This window comes from Lontra canadensis, unplaced genomic scaffold (genome assembly GCF_010015895.1).
Source record: "Lontra canadensis isolate GAN:19392208 unplaced genomic scaffold, GSC_riverotter_1.0 scaffold15, whole genome shotgun sequence".
NCBI classification, from domain to species: Eukaryota; Metazoa; Chordata; class Mammalia; order Carnivora; family Mustelidae; genus Lontra; species Lontra canadensis.
This window is the reverse complement of record NW_022631009.1, coordinates 13,020,571-13,027,141: the sequence shown is the minus strand read 5'-3', so window position 1 is coordinate 13,027,141 and position 6,571 is coordinate 13,020,571. Positions and strand designations below refer to the sequence as shown.

The window sequence follows — 6,571 nt, the reverse complement described above, 5'->3', positions numbered from 1 at the left end:
TTAGTCAGAAAGACCAAAGCCAGTGTCATCATCAGACTCCCCTGATTCTTCTTTCTTTGCTTCCACCTCCTACTCATCAGCAGCGTAGGAAGGCAGCCATGGTAGATGGAGCAAAACCTCCTGCTGGGGCAGGTCCAACAGCCTCTACCTTGCAGACAAGGCTCTTGATGGGACACTGGTCAGGGCCCTTGCAAACAAGCCCAGCCAGAAAGGTTCAACATTTACACCTGCTGCTTTCATGAGGGCATTGATCTTCTCCTCTGTGACTGTCACTTCATGGTCACACAGGACATGGGCCGAGTAGATGCAGGCAAGCTCTGAGACTGAAGCCATGGTGTGGGCAAGGGCGGAGTGGGTGTTGCCCGGCCAGACGCTAGTCGTGGATGAAGTGAGGGCCTCAACCAAATATGGCTTAAGCTTCCTCCAGACAACCGAGCACCTTATTTAACCCAGTCTCTCTGTGTCCAAAGAACTGATTTCATGAACCATTCTTCTTAATAAAAAAAAAAATCATTTATCACCATGAGTTATTACTCATTTCACATGTAGGAATCTTGACACATCTGTTAAATTTTAACTCCTGGAGTAGATGGTCATTTCTTTTAAGTTTCATTTTAGTTGATCAAAAGATTGGTATCTAGCAGGTACTCAACAAATACTTATTCAATGAATGGATTTGTGAAGGACTCAATATACCAGTTCTCCTTTAAGGAAGATAGTTGCTGGCTATTTGTTAATCTCTTATCCTTTCTATTATTTTTGTGGATATGATTCATTATTTAAAACTTCACAAAATTAGCGATCCATGAAATGGGGCCAGTTCTTATAAACATCTCTTTGTAGGGGCGCCTGGATGGCTCCGTCAGTTGAGCATGGGACTGTTGGTTTTAGCTCAGGTCATGATCTCATGGGTTGTGGGACTGAGCTCTAAGTGGGGCTTAGCAAGAAGTCTGCTGGAGATTTTCTCCCTCTGTCCCTCTTTCCATGTGCACACATGCTTTCTCTCTCTTCAATAAATAAATCAAGCTTTTAAAAATAATGTCTTTCTGGAATTTGAATAAAAACTTGAAAAAAAAATTTAAAAAGAAAATGAAGCAGAAGGGAAAAGAAGGGAGTCGTTCTCCTCCTTTCCCTCATGTGGGAGTGGGCACAGTTTAGAAATAACATTTATAGGTTTTCAAGTTTACAAAGAAGTTTCGCACTTGATTTTTTTTTTTTTTAAGTAAGCTTCCTGCCCAGCATGAGCCCAAGGCAGGACTTGAACTCAGGACCCTGAGATCAAGATCTGAGCTGAGATCATCAGTCGCTTAACTGACAGAGCCATCCAGGCGCCCCCAGAAGTTTCACACTTGAAATCATTTCAAAAGGAAATGTGCTTTATTTTATACTCATTCATTTCTCTGTGTTTATCTCCACTTCTTACTTCCCACTTCTCATCATCATGATCTTTCTTTTGGTCTTTAGGTGCCCATAATCTCAAGTCCCTTTCCATGGGACCCTGAAAATGGAATGGAAAGAGCCCTGGATTTGGTGCTGGGAGATTTCAGTATAAATCCTGATTCTGTGCACCAAACAACTTACAGGCTTGGGGGAGGCATCCACCTCTCAGAGCTCAGTCTCTTTCCTGTGCAGAATGGACATTCCGAGTCGGCCTCCTTCACTAGGCTGCTGGGACATTCAAAAGTTAACACACAAGGAAGGGCTTGATAAGTTGTTAATTATAAAACTACATGTTGCCAAAATGCACAGCTGTTGGGGTCTTGCACAAGGGCCCCAAAGAATGTTCTTTGGGTCATCTCTTCTTCCTTGGTTTCTCCCCTTTTCCTCAGCTTACGACAGAACATTGTTTATTCGTTTTACCATTTAAATTTAATGTTACTGATATAATAAATCTAATATTAACCACTTCCCTTAACTCATTTGATTGGTAACTTGAATTAGGCGAATCATTTCAGTGATGCTGATTCATTGTAATGAGATTGTTTCTCAATCTCTACTACCTCACAATTTAGATTTTAATTGTTTAGGTTGGATATAGCAATTATATTTTGACAGGGCTGAATAAAAATTCTATAATGTGTAACTGCTGAAGAAATATTCATGATATTGTACTGTTAAAAATGTACTAGTTGCAAAAAAAGAATTTAAAAATAACACTGATGACGCTAGCTCTCACAATTGCAAAACCATTTAAAAAGATGAATGATGGGGAAAAAAAAAGATGAGTAAGGAAATTAGTCAGCTCTGTAGTCAGATGACAGACCTTCCTAAGTAAGGCTATTTAGATAACTTCATTCTGTATGTGGACCTTCTAATTAACTTTCTTTTTTCAAGTTTTTATTTAAATCCCAGATAGTTAACACACAGTGTAATATTAGTTTCAGGAGTAGATTTAGTGTTTCATCACTTACATATAACACCCAGTACTCATCACAAGTGCCCTCCTTAATACCTATTACCCATTTGAGCCATTCCTCTACCCACCTCCCCTTCGGCAGTCCCTAGTTTGTTCTCTGGAGTTAAGAGTCTGTTTTATGGTTTGCTTCTCTCTTTTTCCCCCTTATGTTCATCTGTCTTGTTTCTTAAATTCCACCTATGAGTGAAATCATATGGTATTTGTCTTTCCCTGACTGATTCAATTTTGCTTAACATAATACACTTCAGCTCCATCCATGTCTTTGCAGATGGTAAGATTTCATTCTTTTTATGGCTGAGTAATATTCCATTGTGTGTTGTACACACACAACTTCTTTATCAATTCATCAGTCAATGGACATTTGGGCTCTTTCCGTAATTGGCTATTGTTGATAGTGCTGTAAACATCAGGGTGCATATGTCTCTTCAAATCAGTATTTTTGTATCCTACTATTTATTTGTAAATAAATAAATAGTAGTGCAAGTGCTGGATCATAGGTTGTTCTGTTTTTAACTTTTTGAGGAATCTCCATACTGTTCTTCTAATTAATGTTTGAACTCATAATTCTGTGAGGTTTTGCCACATTTATTGATTCAATCCTTCTCTCAGTGACACATGGATGCTATTCAAAACACATTTTAAAATAAAACTCTTTGGTCTTTTTTTCCCAGTTAATAAGTAATCTTTACTACAGAATGAAGAAAATTCAAAAAACAAGTAATATATAATCGAGTTACATTCCAGGTATAGATTTTTATTAAATAGGCATGCATATACAACATTAAACAATCAATGTCCCAAACATCCAACTTTGGCATTCTCTTTTTTAAATCTGCAGGGCTCCTCTTTAAGTATCCAGATTCTTGGAAATGTTGACCCATCTTCTAATGTATACTGGAATTTCTTTTAGAATTTTGGGTTTATAGATACCTCTTGATTTTTATTTTAAAGAAATGTAAGAGATCTGTAAAACCTATTAAAATCTCCTTTATGCCATTGAATCTAGGGTCAGTTCTTTTGACTTAGGTTAGAACTTCTGTCCAAGTAGCCAAATATCCAAGAAACTCAAGTAGTATATATAAGTTTCACCTACAAATAATTTTTATTGAGATTTTGTTTAGTTATGTACATTCAGACACTTACTTGGTTTTTGTATATAAACCAAGCATTTTTATGGACAATACATTTCTTCCTTATTTATTTTCAGCAACTATTCATTCAAAATTTATGTAAGCTAGCTTTTGATATAGTAACAAATAACCCCAATGTCTTTGTGGGTTATAACAATACATGTGCTCAAGTTCATGAAGATGATGGTTCTGCCGGAGTTAGGTGAGCTTGATAAAGCTAGATCTTGCCTCCGTGAAACATGTATTTTCATCCTTGGCCAGGCTGAGGGAGTAAGCCAGCACATTGGACATTTTGGCTATTCTCATTTTGGAGGGAAAAATCAAGAGACTAGATACCAAGCCATGCAAAATATGCAAGAACATTTAAAATTTCTACTGAGATATTCTCTCAGCAGAAGAAAATAATATGACTTAGGCTAAAGTCTGTGGGCAAGAAAGTAGACTGGGTTCACAGAGAAGCATGGCAAGGGTATGGAGGGAATGAATATTTGTAAAATAATGCAACCTACCACACCTGCCATTGTTTACAAATGTTCACTTCCTTCCTATAAACAAACATAGTCACCCTATTCTAACAATATTCTAAGGTCTCATTCAATCAAAACATCTAGATTAAAATTCAGGCTCTTAGAATATATATTATGCTCAAACATGGCTCTTCTTGACTTGTTATTTGCACCCCACAGAGCCATCATAAAATAGTGGAACCCATAATAAACACTCCTGTCTAGCAAGGGAAAGAAAGGGAGAAGCCAGCAATCACTTACCCACAGCAATTCTGAAATCCCAATGAGGAATTGCTATAAGTTCTACTAACCTGAGTTAGTGTAGAAAACCTAATCAGTCTGCTGTTTTGTTTCCTGAAGGTAGATTCATAGTCTATGGTCCTTCTTTACTCTTTGCATCATTTTCCAGGAGGTCCTTCCTTTTTCTGTATCTTATTTCCCTTTGTGGCTACTAAACAGCTTCCTCAGCCTGCCTATAGAAAGTTGAGGGCTCAAGAATAGTTTTATTGTTCAAACAATCATAACTCCTTTTAATTCAGGCCAGTGTCAGTTTGGGTATTATGACTCTTTCAAAAATATTGTTGATTTCTTTGATACCTTTGTTTCTTCTTAACAGCTCCTGCCAATAGCCATATCCTATAAATAGAAGACATTCTTCTAGGCTTCATTACAGATGATTTGAACTCTTTGACTTTCTTTGGGGAAATCTATGGTCTCTTTATGCTGAGCCATTTTGTACGAGTGAAATGAATTACCAGGGATCACTTTAAAGGAATCAGAGGTCTGAAGAAATAGTGTTGTGACAACAGTCTTGATTTGGTTATTGCTCTCAAGTTAGAGTCTTATTAGTAATAAGTAGGAGTAGTAATAGTTTTAATTAGGTGTACTTTAATTTAATAGAATGAAAATAGTAGCTCTTCATATTATGAAGGATGACAAAACATATTATAGGCACTTTATAATATTAATTTTGCATAACTGCTCATGTCTTCTAATCTTTATAATGGGCTTCTACAAGAGAAGAGATAATATACATTGCTTTTCTTCCATTTATTCACTTTAAAGTTCCTTTGAAATTATCCTTAAAATTGCCTACATATTACAATGATATTTTCATATTCAGAATATGCTCAAGTTGCTAAATTTCTGGTATGTTACAATTCACTAAAAATAATTCAAATTATTCCATGTAAGAAAATGCACACACAACTAGAAAATGACATTCCATGCCCTTGAGTTGATCTTTGCACTGAGGTTTTATCTTAATTTGTAAATGGTTTACTGGTTGGAGATGAGAAACTCTCTTTAAACTCTGTCTCTGGATTTCTGGATTCTCCCTTTCTCTTCCATACTTAGTTGAAAAAAAAGGCTAAGTATTTTCTCAGCTCACCTCTTTCTTATAATGCCCAATAAGCAATTTTGGGCCACCAACATTCTGTTTCAAAAAGTCTTTGCCAAAGTCACAAGTTCACAGGTGTATTTTCTCCCTTTCAAGTGATCTCAGGTGACAGTCTTACCAAAGTTTTCACCATTGTATAGTATAGGTTGGCATTTTTCCAGCCTCCTTTAATGTTAGGGTTCCCATAGTAGACATGGTGCAAATACTACATATTTTAGTTTTTTGTTGTTACAGTAGTGCCTTGCTTCTAGGTATCAATTTCTTTATTAATCAACTTTTATTGTGATGACAAGCAATCTTCAAATCTCAGCAATTTACAACAATCATTTGTCATTCAAATGACCTGGCTCTAGTGGGCTTTTGGGCTTGGCTTGCATCATGTGTCTTCTTTCTGAGTTATTAAAAAGAAAACCACAGACCCAAAATAGTATCACTTAGGCTGAGTCTCTAAATTAGGGCTTAATCCTAAATCTAATTGCAATTTCAATCTCCCCCGCGGATGTAATATTAACTGTCAGTTGTGAATTCTCTGATTAGCACCAATGAAATAATCGGCCAGTTGGGTCCTCTCCATCTTTCAAAGGAAGGTAAGGCAATCTGCAGGATAAGACCTTCTGCTCCTGACCTCAGCTGATACAATCCTTTTCCTTTGCTCATAACTTTTTTGCCCCACCTTCCTTCCTATAAATACCTTCCGTTTTGTACAATTCCTGGGAGCTTCCCTCTATACTACATGGGATGCTGTCCGATTCATGAATCCCTTAACAAAGATCTTCAAATTTACTATTTGAATTTTGTTTTTTAACAGATGAGTGGCCACTATTTGAAAGATGCTTTGCTGACTGTGGAAGGTAGGAAGAAGAGGAGCAGTGTCAAACCATGCAAGTGCTTCTAACGTTTCTACCAAGATGTGCTGTATGTGATATCTGCTCACATCTCATTGCTTACATCTCTAAAGCAAATCACGCAGCCATCAAAGTTAGCCAAAGTTAACTGAAGGGAGAAAATGCTTACTATAGCACAGGGCAAAACAAACAAACAAACAAACAAAAAAAAAACCAAAAAAAAAAAAAAAAAACCCAAACCCAAATCCCTAAAACATAACTATGAACAAAAAGTG

General features: G+C 36.7%; 1 pseudogene; it reads right to left on the bottom strand.

The window, feature by feature from the left end:
• Positions 1 to 333, bottom strand: LOC116868424 (annotated as a pseudogene).
• Between the last annotated feature and the right edge of the window lie 6,238 nt (positions 334 to 6,571).